The sequence below is a fragment of the Neoarius graeffei genome, chromosome 10 (assembly GCF_027579695.1).
Source record: "Neoarius graeffei isolate fNeoGra1 chromosome 10, fNeoGra1.pri, whole genome shotgun sequence".
Lineage (NCBI taxonomy): Eukaryota > Metazoa > Chordata > Actinopteri > Siluriformes > Ariidae > Neoarius > Neoarius graeffei.
The window spans coordinates 52,582,204-52,596,246 of NC_083578.1; the positions used below are offsets into that span (position 1 = coordinate 52,582,204).

The 14,043-nt window shown below is 41.4% G+C and overlaps 1 long non-coding RNA gene across 1 annotated transcript; it reads left to right on the plus strand.

The window, feature by feature from the left end:
• The first annotated feature begins 1,957 nt into the window (after positions 1-1,957).
• LOC132892524 (uncharacterized) lies at positions 1,958-3,027 on the plus strand. Its single transcript, XR_009655453.1, has 3 exons — positions 1,958-2,397; positions 2,494-2,565; positions 2,696-3,027. It is a non-coding gene; the product is annotated as an uncharacterized LOC132892524 (long non-coding RNA).
• The last annotated feature ends 11,016 nt before the right edge of the window (positions 3,028-14,043 follow it).

Consider the following 14,043-nt stretch of genomic DNA (forward strand, 5'->3'; position numbering starts at 1 on the left):
TGTTTTGTCTACCGTTTGTGGCATCGCTCCACACCCAGTTTTGGGCATGGGTTTCCTCAGGCCTTAGTCCGCCATGGGTGATGCATGGTGCATGGCAGACCAAAAAAAAAAAACCTTAAAAAAAGAAAAAAGGGTGGCACAGTAGTGTAAGTGATTAGCACTGTCGCCTTACAGCAAGAAGGTTCTGGGTTCGAGCCCAGCGGCATGATGGGGGGGGGGGCCTTTCTGTGTGGAGTTTGCATGTTCTCCCTGTGTCTGTGTGGGTTTTAGAGATGAAAGTGGAGCAAAGAAAAAAACCCTGAACTTTTGAAAGTCAAACTAAGATGGGGGGGCAACGTTCCCAGAAAATATTTTAATAACATAACACGCAAAACCCTGCATTCTAGTGCATTTTAGTACTTATTTTCACTAAAACAAGTTATAACTTTTAAGCCTTTTTCTTTCATGTATATGAATGATTAACATGTCAAAAATATCAAATTTAATTCCCCTAGTTAATGAGTAATTTTCAGGAGTGCATTTAGAAAACACGGTGATTTTCCTGGCTACACAGTTAATTACTTTGAAAAAAATCAGACAGTTGAAGGTAAAGTCAGCAAAATCCCAAAACCGTACTGTTAAAAAGTAAAGGTCTGTTAGAGTTTCTAAAGCTTTCAGGTTTCAATGTTGGGGACATTGAGCCTCGTTTATCAATCTTTTAGTAGAGTTGTGCGTTTGCATAAGCTAAAGTGAACTAAACATTTCCAATTCATATGCGAGTTGAAGCCATTGTTTACATTAGTTCGTATTGTCTGTAAATTTAAACACATCAATGAATACCAAATTTCTCATGTAAATCTGGGGCATAGCTAGGATTTTTCTGGGGTGAGAGGGGGGATTTTACACACTCACTGGCAACCTAAGTGCATTATGTAACAAAAAATAATTACCATTTCTAGTTTTAAGTAGCTTAGAAACCGGTTCTTCCATTATTGCTGTTTCTTCCACGTTTTCTTGATGTTGTGTTCTAGAAACGGCACTAAAACTTAGTTTCGAAGTCGCAAAATGCAACTTTGATGGAAAAAATATATAATAAATTGCTTACCTCTCTTCATGTCGAAAAAAGGAGGAAAGTTTTGCTTGTTTGGACGTGGCGAATTATTAACACACGAGGAAATACTTGTAATTTGCAACTAAAAAAGACCGCAGGTACACTGGCAGCTTGAACATGCTTTCTAGTGCGATTGTGTTGCGCTTGCACAGAACGGTGTCAGTCCTGCGCGCCTTAAGGCCCGGTGTTCTGAAATTTCATCCTACCCATGAAAACGTCCTACCCGAGTTAACTGCGCATGCGTACAACGGCGAATTCACAGGGCCATAATTTTCTGCTACTGTATTACACAAGGTTAGTTTCTTGTATTTTTAATACCTTCTATGACCAGTATTCAATGCATATGTTTGACAGTCAAATAGTTCAACTTGCCACGTGCATGATATGTGTTTGAATGCAGTTTGAATAGCTAATACTGCGAAGCATTGTCATTTTCATGTAGTCATACAAATTGCTCATGCGCCTACGAAATTAGCCCAGACTTTGCAGTTTGCGAGACGAAATACATCTTTACAATACATTATCTCGCTGTGTAGCCTAAGCTAGTTTACAAGACGATGTACGTTTTTATGATACATGATATGATTGTTTCTGAGAGCATGCAGTTCGATGTGTTGAACTCTATAACACAGTAACTGTGTTGAACTATTTAACACACTAGTGTGTTAAAACAACACAGTTTGTGTTTTATTTATTTAATATTTAATTTATTTAATTATTTATTTAATAAAACACAAACTGTGTTGTTTTAACACACTAGTGTGTTAAATAGTTCAACACAGTTACTGTTATAGAGTTCAACACATTTATTAACACAAACTGTGTTGTCCTTATATAAACACGCTGATGTGTTAAATATGTGTTGTTTTTAACACATCTCTTTTGAGAGTGTATTGACCTACAGTCATTTTAACATTACTGTACAGACATGGAAAGTAAATGGGATCAGGTGCATGCCCTCCTGACAGAAGGCACATACCCCTCGGGGTATGGAAAAAGTCAGAGGCAAAACCTGAGGAGATATGCCTCCAAATTCAGAGTAAGGGGTTAGTATCACAAGTCTATGATGCATGTTATTTAGAATACTGTATGTGGCGATAACGCATTATTAAAGTAATGTATCATTAACAGAAAAAGATCTCTGGTTTGGTAGTAAGAAGGTGGTGAAAAAGAGGGAGGAAGCCAGGAGACTTTTCATGGAGTTCCATTCCTCCCCCATGGGAGGTCATACTGGCATCCTTAAAACATGGGCAGCAATCTCTTCCAGGTTCTACTGGACCGGGATGTCTGTATACATAAAAAATTGGGTATGTTTTTTTTAATGTTTTTTTTGTTTGTTTGTTTAATATAAACTGACTGTCACACACAAATAATGTTAATAATGTAGTTTATATATTTTCAAGATCTTAGAATGTGACAGATGCCAAAAGGTTGGAAAACCACTGACTGCAGTGGGGGAGTTGCAGCCGATAAAGGTAAATACATATTAATACTCGTGCAAAACTATACAGTAGGTAACAATAGTGTGAAATCACATTCTCCCTATGTCCTTATGGGAGGTGAACAGTTTAGTGTTATGGTTATCTTTATATTACTTTTTTTTAGGTCTCTGGCGTGTGGGATTTGATTGGGATCGACCTTACTGGACCACTTCCCAAAACTGTCAATGGCTTTCAATACATTTTGACAGCTACTGATTTTTTTTCCAAGTGGGTGGAAGCTTTTCCACTCAAGTCCAAATCAGCTGCAGAAGTTGCAAGATTTATTCACGTTTTCATAAAGTTAATAAATATATTTTGCCACACTTTTTCTTTGTATTTGTTTTAATGAAGGAACTCTGGGCGGCTAAAGACCGCGGCAAAGTTGAAGTAGTTGTTGGACCATATTCACTGTACTGTAATAATTTGCTACCACCCTGAACACAGAGGAAGCAGATATTTATGGGGATTTGATATCTATAATAATGTGCTACCACCTAAAAGATGGAGGGAAGGAGATATTTATAGGGGTTATATGTCTGTAATAATTTGCTACCACCCTGAACACAGAGGAAGCAGATATTTATGGGGATTTGATATCTATAATAATGTGCTACCACCTAAAAGATGGAGGGAAGCAGATATTTATAGGGGTTATATGTCTATAATAATTTGCTACCACCCTGAACACAGAGGAAGCAGATATTTATGGGGATTTGATATCTATAATAATGTGCTACCACCTAAAAGATGGAGGGAAGCAGATATTTATAGGGGTTTGATGTCTATAATAATTTGCTACCACCCTGAACACAGAGGAAGCAGATATTTATGGGGATTTGATATCTATAATAATGTGCTACCACCTAAAAGATGGAGGGAAGCAGATATTTATAGGGGTTATATGTCTATAATAATTTGCTACCACCCTCAACACAGAGGAAGCAGATATTTATGGGGATTTGATATCTATAATAATGTGCTACCACCTAAAAGATGGAGGGAAGCAGATATTTATAGGGGTTTGATGTCTATAATAATTTGCTACCACCCTGAACACAGAGGAAGCAGATATTTATGGGGATTTGATATCTATAATAATGTGCTACCACCTAAAAGATGGAGGGAAGCAGATATTTATAGGGGTTTGATGTCTATAATAATTTGCTACCACCCTGAACACAGAGGGAAGAAGATATATGTGCTGGTAGGATATTTTCACAAGGTAGGACAAAATATCAGATACAGCTATAAATTTCCGCTACAGGTAGGAAGAAATTATAGGTAGGAAGAAATTTCAGATACAGCTATAAATTTCCGCTACGGGTAGGAAGAAATTATAGGTAGGAAGAAATTTCAGAACACCTGTTAACTCTCCTAGCTCCCATGCCACTTCACCTAACAAATGGGGGCCATTTATGCCCTCTGGTGGCGAATCATAACAACATGCCTACCAATTTAAAGGTACAAATAATTGTTTTATTATGACACAAACAATGATTAAGATTAAAAATTAAAATCTGGAGTGTGCATAGGTATTCACACCTATCATATGAAACACCCAAATAAGAGCTGGTCCAACCAATTCACTTCATAAGTCACATAATTAGTTGATTAAGCTCCACCTCTGTGCAATCAAAGTGTCACATGATCTGTCACATGTCTGTATAAATCAACCTGTTCTGGAATGACCCTGACTCTGCTACACTACTAAGCAAGCAACATGAGAACTAAGGAGCACTCCAAACATGTCAGAGACAAAGTTGTGAAGAAGTATGGATCAGCATTGGGTTATAAAAAATATCCCAAACTTTGAATATCCCAGGGAGCACCATTAAATCCATTATAGCAAAATGGAAAGAATATGGCACCACTAAAAACCTGACAAGAGAAGGCTGCTCACCAAAACTCAGGAGAGCATTAAAGGAACAGTCCACTGTACTTCCATAATGAAATATGCTCTTATCTGAATTGAGAAGAGCTGCTCCGTACCTCTCTGAGCTTTGCGCGACCTCCCAGTCAGTCAGACGCGCTGTCACTCCTGTTAGCAATGTAGCTAGGCTCAGCATGGCCAATGGTATTTTTTGGGGCTGTAGTTAGATGCGACCAAACTCTTCCACGTTTTTCCTGTTTACATAGGTTTATATGACCAGTGATATGTGTAGGTGTAATTAATGATTCTGTGTATTCAAGATTGGATAAGTGATCAATCTTTAATAATTACATGAAATCAGTCTCATTAAATTTGAAGGTTAATAGTTAAAATGAATCAATCCTATTGAATCGTTTAATTTTGACTCATTTGAATTGAATCATACCATAGAATCAGTCTCATTGAATTGATAGAAGTGAATCATTCAAATGAATCATCCAGTGAGTCATTCGGTGAATCACTCAGTGAATCATTCAGTGAATCAAGTGAATCATTTAAAGAATCAATTGAAGAATCGTTTAAAACTAGATAATTCAAATTTATCACTTACCAAACTGCATCTAATTATTCATACACCTTAATGGTGATGATACACGGGGCAACTTTTTGGGCAATGTTGCCGAGCAATGTTGCTGGGTAATTGCATTTTGACTCTTTTCTATTGAGATTGGGCAACACCCAGATAGCAGAGGGACGTTGAAACGGCGCTGATTCTTGGTCAGAATGGTCGGTTTCCGTCGTAAGTCAGAAAATCAACGCTGAAACGGTGCCGTGAAACGTCAATTTCTCCACCGTCAGAGAAAGTCGATTTATCACCGTTGAATCACCGTGGGTAAAGGTTGATCTGTCGACCGTCAGAGAAGGTCGAATATACGATGTTGAACCATCGTCACTTTTGCCGGCCAGTTTTCAACATGTCGTTGGATGTCCCACGCTGTCCCATAATGCAGTGCGATTACCACTGCTGTTTACTGGATGACGTCATTTTCGTTATATACCTGGGTGCATGTGAAACTCCCACACCACTCGGTTGGATCGCGACTCTCTTGTGGATCGGCCTGCTGTTATGCTTGGACCATTGAAACAACATTGAGAAAAACACTGGACCACGCTACATTTTCATTCATCCCTGGACATCTGGTACGTACCATTATTCAGTCACTATTAATAAAGGGAATTTCGAATACAATTTCAAGCAGTTTAAGAAGTTATGATGAACTTCAGTCATATCACGTGTTGGAGAAATTTCCCTCAACTAGTATCCATTTGAAACAACAACAATGCAGATGCATTATTCAATCGAAAAACGAGTCGAAGTACTTGTCTTGTTGGAGTGAAAACTTAGCGTTGGAGTGAAAACTTAGCATTTAAATCGAGCATGTAGGCCTAGGTGGCATGTCGTTTTGAGCTGACCTGTTCTTTTGTGTAGCCATGGGTCGCGCCTCGCGGCCATGAACTTTAAAGATTATCCAGGCTACCAACGCTTCTGTAGTGACCACTTTGTTTGAGGTACCACGAACGAAATTGCTTATATTCCCTCAACTAATACAATAAACATGCAGATGCATTGTTTAGTCGAAAACTAGTCAAAGTAGTGGTCTTGATGGAGTGAAAACAAAGCATTTTAATCGAGTATATAGGCCGTGGTTATAACCGGTAGCTCTATACCCGGCTTGAGGGGGCTGGGCTTTGTAACGTTGTAGGCCTATACTGCCCTACAAAGCCAAAAGACCTTAACTCATCAGACTCATTACAGGCTTCTGCCTTGGTTTTCCCTTTGCTTTTGGAAGTTACGGTAAAAACGACATCTTATTGTTACCAGAAAAAAACAGAAATGACTCGAAATAATTCATCACATGATACAACTGATGTCCTCTGTTCCAAAAATGGCAATAACTCATGTTGACCTTAAGTGATATTAAGGTCTTTTGGCTTTGTAGGGCAGTATGGGTCGCAGCCATTAGAACATGACTCCAGACATTGTTAAAACATTGTTGGTATTAAAACAGAACTTTCTATAAAACAATTGTTTGAACTGTGTGTGTGTGTGTGTGTGTGTGTAAGGTTATTTCAAATGTAATGACGTAAATGTTGTTGTCTTTGTTCCCCCCATGTTTACCTCAATGGAACCTGAAGACCACTACCCCGTCATTCCCTCAAAAGGTACTGCAGACATTTATTTCTTTAGGGGAGAGAACATGGCTTCTTATTGGTCAAAAAGAAGACGTGTTGTGACAGCTACTGAAATGTCAGAAAGGCAGATTCTGTCCGATTTTGAGTCAGCTCTGGGTAATCCTGCTGCTCAAGTCTCTCCTTCAATTGCATCACCCAGGCCTGCATCATCAATGGGTTTAGATGAGGATGGTGGGGATTCTGTTGAATTGGGAGGGTGCAGTGATGCAGAGTCTGACAGCAGTAGCATGTCTTCAGAGGGTGACAGTGACAGTCATTGATGGTGACTCTTTTGAAGAGTCAGGGCTTCACCAAAAATTAAAACACTGGGCTGCATCATTCTCTGTGCCTTTGATTGCCGTTACTGCTCTGTTGACCATTTTGAGAACAAGCCACCCTGAACTGCTCAAGGATGCTAGGACCTTATTGGGCACTAAGCCTGCAGTACCATTACAGACCGTAGGTAATGGGGAATACTTCCATTTTGGCTTGGCAAAGGGAATTTTGTCCAAATTAAGCACCATCCATTTACCAGATGTTATTCAAACAATAAGAGTTCAATTTAACATCGATGGTCTCCCTATTTTCAAAAGCACCAGGCTTCAGTTTTGGCCTATTTTGGTACTGATTGATTGCGATTACACCAGAACACCGTTTTTAGTTGGCATCTTTTGTGGCCCTGGAAAACCCTCCAATGTGTTTGATTATCTGACGCAGTTTGTTAAAGACCTCTCTGATCTGCTTTGCAATGGGGTAACATTTGGAGGTAGAAAGCTGAGGGTGGCCATTTCATCCTTCATTTGTGATGCTCCTGCTCGAGCATTTGTAAAACAAATTAAATGCCATAATGGGTACTCCGGATGCGATAAATGCCATCAGACTGGTATTTGGCAGAAAAAAATGACGTATCCTGAGACTGATGTTAGGCTAAGGTCAGACGAGGAGTTTGAAAATATGGTAGATGAGGACCACCACATCAACAGAAGTCCTCTGACGGGTCTGGTGAAAATGGTGTCTGCCTTCCCAATAGATTATATGCATTTATGTTGTCTTGGCGTTATGAAAAAGTTGATACATTTTTGGATGAGGGGGAAAAACTCTACAAGGCAGCCTACAAGAGCCATTAAAGCCATCTCCGAAAAGTTAATACAGCTTCGGCCCTATACTCCAGCTGAATTTGCACGGAAACCCCGTGAACTCGCCGAAATTGATAGGTGGAAAGCGGCAGAGCTGCGCCAATTTATGATTTACAGTGGGCCATTAGTTCTGAGGGACATTCTTCCACAAGATCTCTATGAAAACTTCATGTTGTTTTCTGTGGCCATGTTTTTGCTACTCACACCAAACATTTCTGAAAGTATGGTTTGTTTTTCCGAAAAATTGTTAATGGCTTTTGTAAAGCATTTTGGAGAGGTGTATGGTAAAGACAAGATTGTGTTTAGCATACATCAAACAATACATCTGACACATGAGTACCGCCAGTATGGTTCCCTAGACAACATCTCATACTTTCCTTACGAGAATTATTTGGGTAAACTAAAAAAAATGCTACGCAAGCCATCTCAACCTTTACAACAGGTTGTCAAACACCTTTCAGAGGAGCCAGTTTGTTTATTTCCACCACCACCTACACAACCACAGTTGTTACACCCACACCAGGAGGGCCCATTACCTCAACACTTAAGTTCTGGCCAGCAATTTAAAAAAGTGCATTTCAATGATTTCTGTTTTTCTTCAAAGCAAGGCGATGATTGCCTAGTGATTAAAAATGAAATCGTAATGGTGAAAAACATAATTAAACATGGTGACTCTGTCTTTGTGGTTTACATGAAATTCAAGAGGAGGGAGTCATATTTCCACTATCCTTGCCCCTCCACAAGCATTGGCTGCTACAGAGTATTTGGCATAGACAGCTGCCTTAACGTTGACCGGCTTGAGGTTGTCCAGGGCAAATGTGTGTTGTTCCCAGATGGAGAGACCTTTGTGGCAATCCCTCTTCGTCACCATTCGTAAACCTATATGGGAAGAAAAAAAAACACACAAAACACACACACACACACACACACACACACACACACACAAAGAAACACATCTTTACTTATGCATTAGAAGGAATCTGGACAGTTGGAGTACTCCAGCTGGATGGCAGGCACTAACTATCCTTTCCATGGAGTACTTTTTTTATTAGGGCCCGAGCCCTATGGGCGAAGGCCCTATTGTTCTTGTAAGAGTTCACTATTATTAGGGCCCGAGCCCTACTGGGCGAAGGCCCTATTGTTCTTGTAAGAGTTCACTATTATTAGGGCCCGAGCCCTATAGGGCGAAGGCCCTATTGTTCTTGTAAGAGTTCACTATTATTAGGGCCCGAGCCCTATAGGGCGAAGGCCCTATTGTTCTTGTAAGAGTTCACTATTATTAGGGCCCGAGCCCTATAGGGCGAAGGCCCTATTGTTCTTGTAAGAGTTCACTATTATTATTATTCTTCCGTCTTCTTCTTCTTCTTCCGTCTTCTTCTTCTTCTTTATTTTTCTCCGCTGTTGGGCCATTTTCGGGGCGCTTGCCATGGGCGAAAACGCACGAAATTTGGCACCAGTTCCGAGAATTGCCACCGCTACTCAGAACCAGAAGCCCAAACTTGGCCGGGGCTCAGGGCCTCTATAGCGCCCCCTAAGTCGTTGTGATTTTGGCCTCCCGCATTAAGGTGCCTGGGTGCCTTGTAGTTTGTAGTAGTGGCATGCCATTTGGTACGCATATGTATCTCACTAAGCCGGACAAAAATGTAATGCCAATGCATTAGCCACGCCCAACAGGAAGTGAGGTAATTTCACTTTTGTGCGAAATGCATGGCCACGAAGACGGCGCAACTCCTCCTAGACCGTTCATAGGAATGTCACCAAAATTGATACACATCATCTACAGACATGGCTGACAAAAGTTACTAAATACGTTTCACGTAGGATAAACCGTTCAGAAGTTATACGTCAATCAATTTTCGATGCAAAATTTTACATGCTTAAAAATTCATAACAAATCTTCTGATTGCTCAAAACTGCTCATACTTCACACGCAAATCACTCATTGGGCTTCTGATATGTTACCCAATTTCTGTGATATTTCGCCACTGGGGGCGCTATTTTTGGGCAAAAATTCCAATCTTTCCTCAAATTTGGTCAAACTTCACGGCCACCCTCTTACTACATCCCATGTCATGTATACCACGTTTTGGAAATTTTCGTCCATGGGGGGTGCTGTTTTTGGCCGACGCAATTGCTCCAAAACGGGTTTTTGGTAAATAATTCCATAATGCTTTTCCTTCACACCACTACCTTGTGATAGTACGTTGCTGTTGTAGACACTTATTTTTCCAACTCATAATCGCTCATGTACAGCATAGCGCCACCTTCTGACATGGGAAAAACCAAAAAACTTATTCTTCAAAAATCTATATCTCATCTTCTATTTACTCAATTGTCATCAAACTTCATACGCAAACTCTTCATAGCTCACCTGACGTCTACGCCAAATTTTGTGCACTTTCGCCCCTGGGGGTGCTGGTTATGGCAAAAATGATATTGCAGCTTCTGATTTGTCAAACTTGCCAAGCAAACTCTTTACAAGACCCTTATTGGGGCACTTGCCATGGTCGACGACGCACGAAATTTGGCTCCTTTTTCTTAGACTGCCACCGCTACTGAGAACCAGAAGCCCAGATCCAGGCGGGCCTCAGGGCCTCTATAGCGCCCCCTAACTCATTGTGATTTTGGCCTCCCGCATTAAGGTGCCTGGTTGCCATGTAGTTTGTAGTAGTGGCATGCCATTTGGTACGCATATGTATCTCACTAAGCCGGACAAAAATGTAATGCCAATGCATTAGCCACGCCCAACAGGAAGTGAGGTAATTTCACTTTTGTGCGAAATGCATGGCCACGAAGACGGCGCAACTCCTCATAGACCGTTCATAGGAACGTCACCAAAATTGATACACATCATCTACAGACATGGCTGACAAAAGTTACTAAATACGTTTCACGTTGCATAAACCGTTCAGAAGTTATACGTCAATCAATTTTCAATGCAAAATTTTACATGCTTAAAAATTCATAACAAATCTTCAAATTGCTCAAAACTGCTCATACTTCACACGCAAATCACTCATTGGGCATCTGACATGTTACCCAATTTCTGTGATATTTCGCCACTGGGGGCGCTATTTTTGGGCAAAAAATCCAATCTTTCCTCAAATTTGGTCAAACTTCACGGCCACCCTCTTACTACCTCCCATGTCATGTACACCACATTTTGGGAATTTTCGTCCATGGGGGGGCGCTGTTTTTGGCCAACGCAATTGCTCCAAAACGGGTTTTTGGTAAATAATTCCATAATGCTTCTCCTTCACACCACTACCTTGTGATAGTACGTTGCTGTTGTAGACACTTATTTTTCCAACTCATAATCGCTCATGTACAGCATAGCGCCACCTACTGACATGGGAAAAACCAAAAAATTTATTCTTCAAAAATCAATATCTCATCTTCTATTTTCTCACTCTTGATCAAACTTGATACGCACACTCTTAACAGGTCACCTGACATATGTGCCAAATTTTCTGAACTTTTGCTACTGGGGGTGCTGTTTTCAGGCAACAATTTGTATCTCGGCTTCTGATTGGTCAAACTTGATCAAACTTGACAAAACAACTCTTCATAGGTCCCTTGACATGTATACCAAATTTGGTGAACTTTCACCACTGGGGGCGCTCATTGCGCTGTAGCAGTTGCAGGAGAGGTCTTTACAATCATGAGGCACCAGGAGTATGTTGTTTTGGTTGCCTTAAACACACATGATTTGTGGGGAATGGGTAGGCTGTTGGGAGCAAGTGTTGTAGCATTACATACAGACTAATAGATGTCTAACAGAAGACAATCCTATGTAGCTATAGCTTGGTGACTGATGAGGTAAATACATTAATTTGGTTGGGAAGCCATGGCATAAAATCTTCTGTCCATGACAACATCTCAGCGCACCGTGTACTCTGTGTCCAATTCTGTGCTTTGTCACCATTGTGGGAGTAATGTCTCTTGCCAAAGAAGCTGTGGAAGGTTTTTCGCGGGGACGCATGCCCCTGCCCCCCTTGGCCGCCCCCTTGGTCACCAAAATTGATACACATGATCTACACACATGGCTGACAAAAGTTTCTAAATACGTTTCACGTAGCATAAACCGTTCAGAAGTTATACGTCAATCAATTTTCACTGCAAAATTTTACATGCTTAAAAATTCATAACAAATCTTCTAATTGCTCAAAACTGCTCATACTTCACACGCAAATCACTCATTGGGCTTCTGACATGTTACCCCATTTCTGTGATATTTCGCCACTGGGGGCGCTATTTTTGGGCAAAAAATCCAATCTTTCCTCAAATTTGGTCAAACTTCACGGCCACCCTCTTACTACCTCCCATGTCATGTATACCACATTTTGGGAATTTTCGTCCATGGGGGGCGCTGTTTTTGGCCGACGCATTTGCTCCAACACGGGTTTTTGGTAAATAATTCCATAATGCTTTTCCTTCACACCGCTACCTTGTGGTTATGTCTCTTGCCGAAGAAGCTGTGGAAGGTATTTCGCGGGGACGCATGCCCCCGCCCCCCTTGGCCGCTGGCGCGAGGGCCCGTCGAGGCCGCTTGCGGCTTTAATTATTCTTCTTCCGTCTTCTTCTTTATTTTTCTCCGCTGTTGGGCCATTTTCGGGGCACTTGCCATGGGCGAAAACGCACGAAATTTGGCACCAGTTCCGAGAATTGCCACCGCTACTCAGAACCAAAAGCCCAAACTTGGCCGGGGCTCAGGGCCTCTATAGCGCCCCCTAAGTCGTTGTGATTTTGGCCTCCCGCATTAAGGTGCCTGGGTGCCATGTAGTTTGTAGTAGTGGCATGCCATTTGGTACGCTTATGTATCTCACTAATCCGGACAAAAATGTAATGCCAATGCATTAGCCACGCCCAACAGGAAGTGAGGTAATTTCACTTTTGTGCGAAATGCATGGCCACGAAGACGGCGCAACTCCTCCTAGACCGTTCATAGGAATGTCACCAAAATTGATACACATCATCTACAGACATGGCTGACAAAAGGTACTAAATACGTTTCACGTAGGATAAACCGTTCAGAAGTTATACATCAATCAATTTTCGATGCAAAATTTTACATGCTTAAAAATTCATAACAAATCTTCTGATTGCTCAAAACTGGTCATACTTCACACGCAAATCAATCATTGGGCTTCTGACATGTTACCCAATTTCTGTGATTTTTCGCCACTGGGGGCACTATTTTTGGGCAAAAAATCCAATCTTTCCTCAAATTTGGTCAAACTTCACGGCCACCCTCTTACTACCCCCCATGTCATGTGTACCACATTTTGGGAATTTTCGTCCATGGGGGGCGCTGTTTTTGGCCGACGCAATTGCTCCAAAACGGGTTTTTGGTCAATAATTCCATAATGCTTTCCCTTCACACCACTACCTTGTGAGAGTACGTTGCTGTTGTAGACACTTATTTTTCCAACTCATAATCGCTCATGTACAGCATAGCGCCACCTACTGACATGGGAAAAACCAAAACATTTATTCTTCAAAAATCTATATCTCATCTTCTATTTACTCAATTGTCATCAAACTTCATACGCAAACTCTTCATAGCTCACCTGACATATACGCCAAATTTTGTGCACTTTCGCCCCTGGGGGTGCTCGTTATGGCACAAATGATATTGCAGCTTCTGATTTGTCAAACTTGGCAAGCAAACTCTTTACAAGACCCTTATTGGGGCGCTTGCCATGGTCGACAACGCACGAAATTTGGCTCCTTTTTCTTAGACTGCCACCGCTACTGAGAACCAGAAGCCCAGATCCAGGCGGGCCTCAGGGCCTCTTTAGCGCCCCCTAAGTCGTTGTGATTTTGGCCTCCCGCATAAAGGTGCCTGGGTGCCATGTACTTTGTAGTAGTGGCATGCCATTTGGTACGCATATGTATCTCACTAAGCCGGACAAAAATGTAATGCCAATGCATTAGACACGCCCAACAGGAAGTGAGGTCATTTCACTTTTGTGCGAAATGCGTGGCCACGAAGACGGCGCAACTCCTCCTTGTGCACTTTCGCCCCTGGGGGTGCTCGTTATGGCACAAATGATATTGCAGCTTCTGATTTGTCAAACTTGGCAAGCAAACTCTTTACAAGACCCTTATTGGGGCGCTTGCCATGGTCGACAACGCACGAAATTTGGCTCCTTTTTCTTAGACTGCCACCGCTACTGAGAACCAGACGCCCAGATCCAGGCGGGCCTCAGGGCCTCTTTAGCGCCCCCTAAG